Below are 13535 nucleotides of genomic sequence, written 5' to 3'. Positions count from 1 at the left end.
CCGAACCCCCGCCCGCCCCAGCCGTCGGGGAGGGGCGGGGGCGGCGGAGATGAAAGGCGCCGCCGCCGTGAGTGACACCGGGGGGCGGCGGGATGGGGGCAGCGGGGGGGAGAGGGGGGCAGGGAAGGGGCCGGGCCGGGCCCCGGGAAAGTTTGCCGAGACGGCCGCCGTGCGGGTACGCTCGTGCGGAGCCGGGAGCGCTACGGGAGCGGTGCCCCTCTCCACCCCGTTGGGAGCGAACAAGCGTTGGAAAGATTTTGTCGATAACCAAAAAATTAAAGAAAAAATCCAAACAAAAGCATCCGACGCGCTCACTTGGGAAACATCGGAGCGATGCCACTCGTTGTGTTCGGTGCGGGGCATCCTGCGGACCACCGCTCCCCGCCATCCCGGCCCTGTCGCCGGGGCGCACCATGCCCTGCCCGTGCTTCGTCCGTGAGCTCCGTTGGCCGCGGGGCCTCCGCACCGCTTCCCCCCGACGGCTCCGTAAGGAATGGGGCCGAGAACAGGAGCAGGTAGTGGGGCACGGCGGGAGGGACGAGCGAGGATAGAATGAAACGGACGAGGAAAGCGGCAACAGAAAGACGGGGACGGGATCAGCCAGTCCGAGCACCGCACGGCGCTCCGCGGGCGCTGCTCCGGGACAGCACTGCGAGACCTGCCCGGTCCTTCTGCACATCAGCGGGTTTGGGGCATCCTGTTTTTTATACGCACACAGAATTGCGTTATAGCAGGATGTCGTGAGGTTTTGGTTGCTTTTTTTTCTTTTCCATTTTTGCACTCCTTTTAGCTTCGTTTGGCCGTTTCAGCAATTGGAATGTGTAATAATAATTATTTTTTTAACGATTATTTTACGATTCTTTTATTTTGCAGCCCCGACGACCGGCCCTGCTCTACCCCAGCCCCACTGCCGGGGAAGGAAGGGAGACATGAGTACACAACCCACGATCCCCACTCGCAGCCCCCCCGGTTGCGTGCGGAGCGGCGCCCCCTATATAGGAGAGGGCGGGAGCGGGGCGGGGCGGCGGCGCTTTGATGTCCCGCCGGCGGCCCCTTTCATCCCCCCCCCGCCGGTCCCCCCGGGCCCTTTGTGCGCCTAAATTTGGCAGGAGCATGGAGGCGCGCCAGGGCGCCCACGTGTGCGCCGAGCTCCCAGCTGAGCCGGCCCCGGGTTTTCTTCCGGGTAAGGAGACAGCGGGGGAGATCAAAGAGTTTGGGGAGCCGAAGCCGAAATGTGCATGGAAATAGAGGGAAATCATCGCCGTCGTCGTAATAAAAATAATACCCAAAAAATCCTGCCGCCTGGACGAGTGCCAGCCCGGAGCTACAGCGGAGAGCAACGCGCGTGGTGGGGAAGGAGAGGAGGGATGAAACGGGTTTTCTTCGAGAGGAAAAAAATAAGATCTCTCATTTTATAAAGGCGGTCGGAGTCATTCTCCAGAGAAAATTTAATAAATAAACAAATAAAATAAAGAAGAGAGAGAAAGAAAAAAAAAAGAAAGAAAGAAAGAAAGAAAGAAAAAGCCCACCCTTTTGTTTCAAAGCGCCGCGCAGCCGAGCGGCTCCGCCCGACGGCGCGTCCCAGCGCTGCCGCCCTCGGCCCGGCCCCAGTGGAGCGCTGCTCCCGCGGCCTCGGGGCGTTGAGAGGCTGGGGTGTCCAGGCCCCCCCTGTTCTATTTCTCCCGTAGCCTCTTTGCAAGGTGATGCTACTGAGCAACCTCGAGTAGAAATCGAAATCCGTGGGCTGACGGCCCAAATGCCTTCTGCCGGGAATAAAGGAGGAGCATGGGTGGTTGGGGGGCTGAGCAAAGCACTTTTACTCCTGTGCCGTACCAGGCAGGTGGTCCCAAACAGAGATTAGAAAGGAGAAGCTCTGGGATGCTATTCTCTCTGTTCCACAGCATTATTTGTTCCACAGATAGGTGCTTTGAGTGGAGTAGAAGACAAATAGGGAGAAAGCTCTGCAGGACTGGGAAACTCGGTGATGATGGTTCTTTCTGAAAGGTGGGCTGTTTTGTAATGCTAACAGAAGGCATCCTGGTAGGGTTTGTTGCAGCTCTACCAGAGAGCAACCTGTGTCCCTCGTTTAGAGCTACTTGGATAGAGATCGCATGTAATAGGTATTAGGATATTAGGATTTTTGATTTTTAATTTACACATCCAGCTTTCCAGTTCTGGGATACCATTAATGTTCTTACCCAGAATTACTATGTTTAAGGAGTGAGGTTTTCTTTCCTGTGCTACAACAGGGGCTTTGTGAGATTTGAACGGGCAAATCCCACCAGCGTGTTTTTGCTGTAAGAACTTATGTTTAGATGAAGGCATCGCTAGCGCAGCTCTTGCAAACATGTTTGATTATCTTATTTTGAGATTAAAGTGTTAGCAGTTTAGGAGCTGCTTTCCTAAAGCATCCTAAAATGCAGGGGAAACACACGGTGTATGGGAAGAAGTGGTGACACAAAGTAGCTTGCTAACGAGCCCTCGCCTCGTCGAGTGTGCGGCGACGGGATGATTTCCGATGACTCATCAGATCAGATAATGCGCCGTGTGCGGATGGATGAAAGGGGTGGCGGGGCTGGGAGCAGAGCCTGTACCCTGTGCTGCAGGGACAGGCAGACGGGGGCATGGCTGCTCGCTGCCCCCAGCAGGGATTTCTGCTCTGGGATGTTCAAAGGAAGCACCGCATCCCTGAGGGCCTGTGGAAACCAGAACTTCAGTAGTTCTGTTGGATACTGCGCTTAGGAGAGATGCTGGCCAAAGGAAACCCTTTTAATTGCAGAGTAGCAATTTTGCACATTTACATCAATACTTCCTGCTTTCTTAGGGGCAGAAATTCCTCTCCTGAATAACTAACTGTTACACCTGCCCAGGACTGATGATATTTTCCCCATTAAGAGAGTCAGGATGCGCAGCGTTGGTGGACGTGCAAAGCCCCTGGTCGCGTCCTGCCGGTGCCCCCAGAGCCCCATGGCACAGAGCTGACCCTACAAAAGGGCTCCTGCCGGTGGTTTTATGCACACACTGTTGGAAGCCTCAGGCTGGAAACGTTAATTTCTATTGGTGCTTGCTGGAACAGAGCGTAATTAGTAGTCATAGCCCTGTGAAGTGATTTGTGGAGGAGTCATCCTTACGCAAAAACCCTTGGCCTGGCTGTAGCAAGGCCTACTTTGGAATTCAACCTCACCCAATTAACATATTCTGCCAAATATATCATTAATGAACAGAGCAGACCTCACTGGCGCTTTCTTTTAGATGAACTGACTGTTCCTTTTCTGCACACCCGCTGCACCTGGTGGCCTCTGCCTTGTTCTTAACGACTGGAGCTCCCTGTCCCCATCCCACGCTGCCAGCAGGATGTGGGAACTGCAAAGAAAGCCCCTTGAAGGAGGTGGGAGGGCAGGAGAATCGGCAGCAACTCCCCAGCAGCAGCTGTGCACCATTGGCACGGGACATGAGAGGCTGCTCCTGGCTCGCTGAAGCGGTTCAGTGATGCAGCGAATGTGCATGATGCCTGCTTGATTTTTCTGAGTGCCCTGACCTCTGTCTGACCACATCCCCAGCATACATGCTAGATGGGGAGGCTGGGCCGGTGGAGTGCATTTTCCTTCTTGACAAGGAAGCTGCTTGAAGGTAGATATTCTTTTCAAGTATCAGCTCCCGCTGCCCAGGGACACAGCAGACATCAATTTGCCTGGCTGAGGTACTGCACAGTAAAAGCTGTGTAGCAGTCAGCTGCAGCAGCATTCACTAGATGAGCACCAGAAGAACGCAATGAGGATTTTTGCAGGCCAAAAGCAGGAGTAATTGCAGAACTTGCATGCCTGGGTAAGCCTCCATCAGCAGCAATAGCCCTTCCTTCCCGCCCAGCGAGGCTTTCCAACAAATGAGGGACGCCAGCTAATAAGGCTCTCCTGGGCTAAAAGACTTTAATAACTTTTACTAATTTCAGTACCTTTTCATGCAATGTGTAATTAAATTATGAGGCTCCTTGCCATACGATGTTATGGAGGACTGAGTTATAAATGGATTCTGAAAAGGATTAGGCAAATTCATTTTGGCTATGAAAAATGACTGTTCGGGTACAACCTCCAGCTCAAAAAGTCCCGAAACCTCCAATTGCAGAAGTCCATACTGGCACCAGGAAGATAACGCAGCAGAAAGCAGAGTGGAAAAACCAAAACTGTGGAAACTGGCCCAAACATTTGCTGTTACGTAGAGGTCAGATGTCTGCAATCTGATCCAACTTAAAATGAGTTTTAGTGCATGAATCAGGAGGATCACCTTTTTTTTCCCTTCCAAATTTGAATTTATAGCATGCCATCAGTCACTCGCCTCAAGCCATAACCAAGATTAATACCAGCTGATGTGTGCATGCCACTACTATGTTGATAGTAAAATAAAACTTTCCCTGGTTAATTTGCCTCTCCCACAAGGAATTCAGTCTTTCAGACCTCCCTCTCAGCCAAGACCACTTTTAATAACATTTATTTATGTTTGCTGGTCATGAAGCATCTAAATAGTGTTTCATACAAAAACCTCTATAAAAGAACAGAAATGTTGCATGGTATTTATATTTCTGTAAAGGTAACACTGGCATGCAGACAAGTTGTGGCTCAGTATCATATGTTAACAAAAGATCATCCATGAAATGTTTGCCATAACAAAAGCAATATTCGATAACAAAGAATATTAATTTTAAGTGGGGTTTAATTTCATTTTCAGTGTAGTACTTTGAATTTCAGTAAAGTTTTATGGTTTCCCTTAAATGCAAGCAAACACCTTGTTGTGTTGAACTGCCTTCTTTTTTTCAACAAGCCGCACATTTAGCCCTGATACAGGCAGAGGATTCACCAGATTACTTTGCATTAGAGGAGTGCTATCTTTAGTGAGAGAAATTAAAACAAAGGGGCTGCAAGCCAAAGTGCCAGAGCCTGGAGAAGTCATAGATTAAGCTATATATTAATTACTGGATTCCCTGCTGGGAGCTATGAGCAGTTAATTCTTTAATTTTATGCTGTGTTTTTAAGGTAGTTTGAGGTTCTCTACAACCTCACACATCAAGAGGTTTTGAACGTAGACATTGAAACAGGATGTTAGGAGCTGTTACAAGTGTGTTGGAAATGATCTCTGGCAGCCTATGGAGGCAGACCAACGGGAAGCGTGCAAAGTGGCTTTTAGGGATGGTTAGATCAGCTGCTTTATGCAAAAGATTTGGGGAAGTCAGACAGCAGTTGGCTGCTAGGTGGCCCACCAGGCAAAAGCATATGTGTTGCCTAGCTCCCATGAAAGATGAGGGAAAGAAAGGAGTTAAAATCCTTGAAGGCAGCTCCCAGGAAATCCCAGGGTTGAAAAAGCTTGCTGGATCTGGCTGGAATGGTTTCAGTTCTGGCAGCGCAGCTTTGTAGAGGCTTAGTCCTAGGCCTGACCACAGACATGACCCAGGCTTCGCAACGCCCTCTAGGGCGTCTTTCTCCTTGTACTGGATGGACTGTGGCCGCAGGCTTTTCTACCTGAAAAGTTATGTGCAATAGCAGGATGGGCTGAAAATTGCCCTGAGGTTGCTTACTATCTTCTGGTCTTATATGGGACTGGGACATGACACCAGCAAAGAAAACAACAGTCTTGATCAAGACCTACAAGAGTTTGATGTCTGTTGTTCAACAGAAAAGCAGAGAAAAAACAGCCAAAGAATGTCATTTGCTCATTCCTAATCTCTAGGCCTCCAGCACAGGAAAGAATGAAAGGGTTTCTGGGTGCACACTTCCAGCAATCCTGGCAGCAGTTGTTTAAAATTCATCCTTGCCTCACTCGGCTTGTGTTGTGCCACAAACAGGACTACACACAGCCGCTGAGCAGGGAGATCTTGCAGATGAAGGAAGGGCTTGCCACTTGTGCCTGTGTTGGTGCTGCAGTGCAGAGCACTTGTCTGAAGGGCTTTGGAGGTGATTTGTTGAAGTACACACCAACTTCAGTATCTGTTAGTCATTGTGCAAAAATATCGAGCCTCTCTGGGTTGGCAGTGGGAACACTGAGGGTCCATGATAGTCACTAATAGTAAATATATATGTTTTATTTTAATTCTTAAGTGCTGCTTATTCTCTACTAGCTCATGTAGAGGGCAAGGGAAGCCTGGTGATGGCCTCGGTGTGCTTGCTCAGAGCACCCACTCGGAACATTCATTTCACCTATATAATGCAATACAACGTTCATGCCATTTGAGTTTTGGGGACAGCAGATGTCTTCATCTCAAAAGCGCAGCCAAGTTGCGAAGCTGTGAGTGATTTTCCTGTGGGGAAGATTCCAACCTTCTTCACGGGAAGGGAAGGAACACAAGTTTCCATTTATGAAAGCAACTAGTGCTGCCTGGTGGGGATATGTGATGAACCATTCTTACTACAGTAGGTTACCAAGAGAGGTGGTCAGGCAGGACATGGCTCTGAGCAACCTGATCGTGCTGTAGATGTCCCTGTTCATTGCAGGGGATTTGGACTAGATGGCCTTTAAGGATCCAACTCAAACAATTCTGTGAATCTGTTTCGACCTAACCTAGAGGGTTTCTGACCTGTTTAATGATGGTGAGTTAAGCCTGGCCATTCAGACATGCTAATGTACTGGGAAAGTTTTATTGGCAGGAATTTTGCAGGTATTCTAATGTCTTTCACTTAATGCACACACACAGGCTGTGAGGACAGCTCTCTAAGTATGTAGGGCATGTTGAAGTCAGTGCTTAAACCAAATGAAACCATTAGAAGAACACAGAGATGCTCACTCAACTTCGCAAGCCCAACTCCTGTCTCAGAACCCCACCTGACCCCTCCTGTCTCAGTGCCCCACCTCTGCTGACTGCAGTGCAGATATACGTTCCCTGCAGTACAGCAGGAGGGACAGGAGGCTTTGCTGGTGCTCCTCAGGAAGAACAGGGCAGACATCTCCAAAAAGCTGAAGAAGCCTTACAGCAGATTGCGTACCCTGGAGACCTTCTTTTCAACTGCATAATATCTAGCTCCAGGACCTTCACCAGCAGTGATCATTGTGGAGCAGTGCAGGCAGAAAACTGTAAGTCGTTTGGAGATATACATATCACAATTGTCAACAAGATGTAACGTGGAATGTTCAGTGATTGCACCCCTGTGTTAGTGATCAGCCTCACTTTAGAGCTGATGTTGGGCATTTCCCCAGTATACAGGAAAATCTTACCCACTCCTGTGATGCTAGCAAGTTTGGAAATCATTTGACATGGGAAGTGTCCAGATGTATCTTCTCCATCAAGCTCATGTCCTTTCTTGTGTGTTATAACAAAAATATTTTTTCAGCAAGATTTTGGAGCAAGATTTATTTTTAGTTTCTTTTAAGCCAATTTGGAGCCAGAAATGAACAAAAAATCCTCCAAGCCCCAAACGAAACAGCACGACTGAACAAAGGGGCTCTTGTTTATAAACTTCAATTTTAAGGGCTTGTTGCACATTCTACTGAAACAGTTTTTCATCTTTCACTTGCACAGTCCAATTTTTTAAATACTAACCTATTCAAGAAGCAAGTACTTTCCACTGCTATTTTGAGCATCTATTCAATGCCGTCTTCAGTTCCCACAAGCTGAACATACTACTCTCCCCTGCATTGATCCTCTTCGATAATATTTCCAAAGCAAAAAATAAAACAGTTCCAATGTGTCAAGGAACAAAGTTGAAGAGGCTGAGCTGAATCTGTTCCATAATCTGTCAGCTGCCAAGCCTTCATCGCTTAATGAACCTCACCTCATATTTCTGCCTCTTTGCAGCACAAGCACAGGTCTCTGTTTCAGAAAAAAACAACAACCCAGAAACAACAACAACAAAAAAATCCCTCTCCCCTGCACACCCCCAATTTCCCTTTGAATCTAGACAGAGTCTAGCCAGGAGAAAAATTTTCTCTGCACTTCTACCTTAATATTTCTGTCTGCATTGCTTTGCTGTTCTCTGCCGCCAAAGCTAAGTGTTTGCTGAATTAAATAAACCATGCAGCGTTGACAGAGCTTGTGAATGCTGCCATTGTCATGAGAATCCATTCGCCGACTCGACCCCAAATCCTAGTGCCAATTTTGTACGTATTGGTACGGTAGTGAGCGAACATGAATCGATCATGTTTATGAGGCTAAGAAGTTCTACAAAAAGTCATTTTGCAGGCTGTTTTCTTCACTCTGTGCCAAAACTTCAGGTCTGGTTTGGTCTGGTTTGGAATCAGTTCTGTCTGTCAGGAGAAGTTTTTACACTACTAAATGCTCAGTGAATTAGGACCATGTTAGAGAGAAACTTCTCATCCTACATCTGACATAAAAACAGTTTGTTTCATTTGCACATCAGTTAAAAATCATGGACTTAATGGATTTCCACTGTCTGCATGATGCAACAGGGGATGGTGCAAGAAAATCAGTTTTTCCTCTCTGTACTATGGGAAGACTGTAAGGTTGATACAGTGTAAAGTCTGTAAGATGAAAAATTTATGCTATTTCTGACAAGGTAAGTTTCTTAAGGACCTTGAGAGGCCCTTGAAGAAAGAAGGTCCTTGAGAGGAGAGGTCTGATTTCTCATCAGAAAACCATAATAAAGCTCCACTATTTTTTCATATCTGAATGCTTCCAACTTGTTGTATATTCCAGAACCAAAGGACCTCCTGCCCTTCTGAGAAACTCACATACAAAATGGGAGCTGATGGTTTTGTATGAAGTCTGTAAACAAATGCGTCCATCTCCAGCTTCAGCTGCTCTTTATAAGACTACCCAAGAACACCTCACTGTTATTTCCTCCTACACCTTTTCTTTCCCCTCTTTTTGTGCCTGCGAAACAGCAGCAGCAAAGACCTTCTGGAGGTCTCTGCTCTATGGCTTGAGCTGATGCATCAGACCAGAACTTAAGTTCCAGAAGTTATACTGGCTTCAGGTTTTTGGTTTCCCTTTTCAAGTAATGGCGTGTGATGGTACTATAACCTTTTCAGCAATGTTTTCCTTTTGGCTTTGTTTTCAAGTTGCACAGAGGCTGCTGTGCAGCTGACTCACCCCATCTTTAGACGCTGTCCTTCATGGAGGTGCGTCTCACTCCAGAACAATTCTTTCAGTCCTGTGCTTCAGGTGAGTCAGCCTGGCACCTGGCAAGAGCAGAAATACTGCTTTTGCTGACTTTTTATTTAACACAATGTCAGGGTATACCTATTCCTTGGTTACTTGTCATCTCATGACAAGATTTAGTCTGCTACACTGACCTCTTAGGCAAGGTCCTGTGGCTTTACTGATGTTTTCATCTAAAAGGTTGCAAGGCGCTGGTTTCTTCCAAGCCCTTTATGTGTGAGCTTTCTGGTTCATATAAATAAGGGAAATTATGTTCTTTCAGGCTACTGCCTGACTTCTGCTACATGAACAGAGGCTGGTGCAAACCAAAAGGATAATTCATGTCCACCAGAATTCAGATTAAAGTTCAGAAGTGACTGTTTAAAAGCTCCAGAATAATTATTTCACCTGAAGTTGGATTTTTTTTCTTCAGGCTTGACTTACAGTTTATAAATATGTGAGATAGGAGATTGGTAATTCAGTTTATAGTTTGTATGAACCCTGAAGCTTATGTCAATGCTGTTATCTATTATAGAAATGCAAACATGCTCTTTGATGTGTTATTCTCAGTGACTTGGGAGGATAAAGACGGAATACTCTATGGGCATTTGTAAAAGAAATTCAGAAATTGCAAGTCTACTAGGATCTAATAACATATTTTCACTTATTTTTTTCCTCTTTTGCAATATGCTTGATTACAATAATGTAAAAACAAGAAAAATACTGCAACTGTTTAGGCTTCTGCAAAAGGATAGCTCAAATCAGTTTCCCTGCTATACCAAAACTCCTTTTTTAATTATGCCAAATATGTCTTCGATTATAATGGCAGGGAAATTTGGTGCCACGTATCTATAATTTATTCTGCTGGGCAGATTTTCTTGCTATAGGAGCACCTCCTGCTGGCTCAGCACAGCACAGCCCATGGACTGTTTGTGTTTTTCAGGTTTGGGAAAAACAAGGCAGCTAAGGGATGTTTCTTGAGATAAAGGGAAATAATCCAAGTGGGATCAGCTCTGGTGCTGTACATGGTGATGGGGATTGCTTTGGTGATGGATGCTACCCAACCTACCACAGACACATAAATATATAATCCACAATGGAGTACTCCTCTGCTAAATCCATTCAAGCTCAAACATTTCCAGTGAACCAGGCTGATGAGGATCAGGAGGTGAGGAATATCAAGAAGACATGGCACTAGTCTCTAGTAGCTTCCACTATTCAAGGAAATACAAGTCAGAATGTTCTTTCCACCAAAAAAAAAAAAAAAAAAGCCATTTACATTAAAAATGTGGGTGTTTTGTGGGTTTGTGAACATTCCAGTGAGTTTCATTTGAAAATATGAAAGCAAAATATGAATTAATCATGATTGATTACTGCTACAACAAGCAGCTCCACTGTTTTGTTTCCAAGCAACTTTTTTTCTTGTTGGTTTGTTTTTATTTTTTTTTAGGAAGCACTTAAAAAGTCATTTAAAAAAATAAAAGAAGAAAAATAAAATGATACTTTAAACTTCCATCTAAATAAGCTAGCCTGACCTAAGAGTTTTTTTTTCTTGGAAAACTAAAACAATTGGAAATGCTTACTGTCATTCAGACACACAACAAAAATAAATTTGAAATATCAAAGTTTCCTCTAAAATGAGAACACTGCCAGTGCTGGCATGTTTCCTTTGGAGATCAAAGCTCTAGGGATGGATGGAGATGACAGAAAGAAAACCTGGTTTGTTAGTTTAAATGTAGTGGGAGGGGAGAATGAGAGAGCAAAGCATCTTAGGGAGTAGGACTTGAACAGAAATGAGCAGTAGAGATCTGCTCATCCACTCCTATTGCTAGCAGAAATGATTAGCACTGTGGCAACACTTAAAGACTTCTCTTATTTATTGCTGTTCTAATAGTATATAAGGAGGCCAATGAGGCAGACACCAGACAACAAACATAATGAAATGTAGTCTTTGCATCTTAATCTTTTTTTTTTTTATTTAAAGGACTACCCAGGTTTATTCCAAAAATATTTTCCTTCTCTATTGTCCCATTTTAATATTTTGACACACCCAGATGAAAACACATTGTGTCACTACCATGCCATGTTGTTCTATGCTGTCATTTACTATATCACTGTGCTTCAGTGTATTTTCATTGACTGTTCTGTTGGTTAATAGTCACCTTTGGCTCACTGCTCTCAGTGTGGGTGCTGTGCAATATCGCTGATGTTTGCACACAGAGGTACATCAGTCCAGGCCAGAGCTCAACTAGGACATTGTACCTGGGCCTGCCTGCCTGTAATGCACATAATTTAAAGAAAGAAAAGCTAGAAAATAATTTAGAAATGTTTTGGCAAATGGTTTAAAATTTCTCTGAGGCTGCTTCGATAAATCTTACTGCTTGTAAAGTCAGACTCCTTTTATTCCTTTTATTTGGGTGTTGACACACTGGAACAGGTTGCCCAAGGAGGGTGTGGATGCCCCATCCCTGGAGGCATTCAAGACCAGGCTGGATGTGGCTCTGGGCAGCCTGGTCTGGTGGTTGGTGACCCTGCACACAGCAGGAGGGTTGAAAATAGATGATCGCTGTGGTCCTTCTAGATATGATTCTATGATTCCAGAGGGTCTGAAAATTGTAACTAGTACATTTTTAGGAATTAGAAAAACTTACCTAACCTCACATAGTCAGACTATCAGGATATTACCATTTATGGCAGTGCTTTAGAAAAGAGCTTATGGGAGTGTGGCACCCAGACCCAGTTCTACCCCCACTGAAATGCATATTAATTTCCTATCAACTTTCATGCGAGGGATCAAAACTCTCAGCTCTCACCGAATTTCCCTGAGAGTTTGGTGACTGTTGCAAAAATCCCAGCTCAAACCTCCTAACTGTCAGTCTCATTTCAGGCAGAACTGGGTGCCTCATGCGAAAATCCTGGGCTGAGCAGCCTGATAACTCCTGGTTTTCAGGGCCAGGCAGCAAGCACTGTGCATCCGAGCAGAAAACCACCAGGAATCTCTGTTTTCCAGCGCAGAGGGTTATGATATTTTGGCCTTGGCTGTACACTCAAGCTGGATGCAAGATTACCTGTGGGAGGTTTAGGATGAGTTTGCTTTATTCAGGGATAAAGAGGAATTTACATCCGAGCAAGAGATCTGGCTGTAGTGTTGCATTTCTCTTTCAATAGTTGCTGGGCGAAAGTTAACCCAGAATCTGCAGTGACTACAAGTAAGTCTTGTGAGATGGACTCATGGTTGAAGATGGGAGGTCACAAACACGTATTCTTGCTCTCTTTCAGTGCCAGCATCAACCGGTGCCATTCTCTTTCTGAGAAGAAAAGTGATGTGTGTGTTATTTCATACTAAATTACTGCAAGCGGATCTGTGCGCTGGCTTTGCAAGTTGGTGCAGAATGTAACCAACCACGGCCAGTGAGATGCTGCAGGGGCAGAAGTAGTCACCAGTACAAATCTAATTACGAGATTAAGACTGCTGTGTGGGTGTGTGCTTGCACGTGTGCCGGGGGGTGTGCGCCCTACTCATACAGACGGATGGCAATAACAAGAGCAACAGCAGTAATGAGTTATTTGTGGAACAAACGAATCTGCTTTACGGTAACAACTCTCTATCTGTGATCTCTAGCTGCTTTTTATTTAAAAGAAAAAATATTTGTGTAGTGACTGAGTAAAATAGCCTGCTTGCCAACACTCTCAGAGCAACAGTAATTACATGGATTTTTGGTCAGTCCTGTCATAGTTACTCCACTAAGTTGATTAACCTATATAATGAGTACAGGACTGTGACCAATACTGACCCCACATCAAAGGATGGTATTGCTGCTGTGTGCTGACCTGAATTTTAATTGTTCTCTAAGTTTTGTAATTAAACCACAGATGTGCTAAAGAAGAGATTAGGCATTTTAGCTGGCAGTGTATGCATTTTCCCAGATGTGTCAACTGTGTATACTATAAAATGTCAGATGCCCGCCTCAATACGCAAATATCTAATGACATGCCACTTTGCAGATACCTAAAGCCTCTCTCTTTTTTTTCCTTCGTGTCTTAAAGTGGGGAATAAAATTAATTTATATGCTAAAATTCTTCTATATACATTACTGTGTGTCACCATGGCTCTTGCACAAAGTTATATAAATAAATCAACAATGAATAAATTAGAACTTCAAGTGTCTGTGAAGTTCCCATAGGCTTATACACTTGGTCTTCAGAGTCCAAAAACGCTACTGCAGACAGATGTTTTTCCCTTCTTCAGGATCATCCGAGTGGTGCATCTGTTGCTTCAGCCAGTGGCTATGCTGAGACTCGAGAGAAAACACGTTGCTCCTTAAATGAAGACAACTATTAGAAATAAATTAGAGCATCCAGGAGGCTGCTGTGCCTCCCTTCTGTTGGAATGCATTTCTCTTCTGGAAGCCCTCATCTCATAAAGGAAAGGAACCATACGGCCCTATTCCACACA

Source organism: Meleagris gallopavo, chromosome 4 (genome assembly GCF_905368555.1).
Source record: "Meleagris gallopavo chromosome 4, MGAL_WU_HG_1.1, whole genome shotgun sequence".
NCBI classification, from domain to species: domain Eukaryota; kingdom Metazoa; phylum Chordata; class Aves; order Galliformes; family Phasianidae; genus Meleagris; species Meleagris gallopavo.
The sequence above is the reverse complement of the archived record's forward strand: the minus strand, read 5'-3'. Positions refer to the sequence as shown.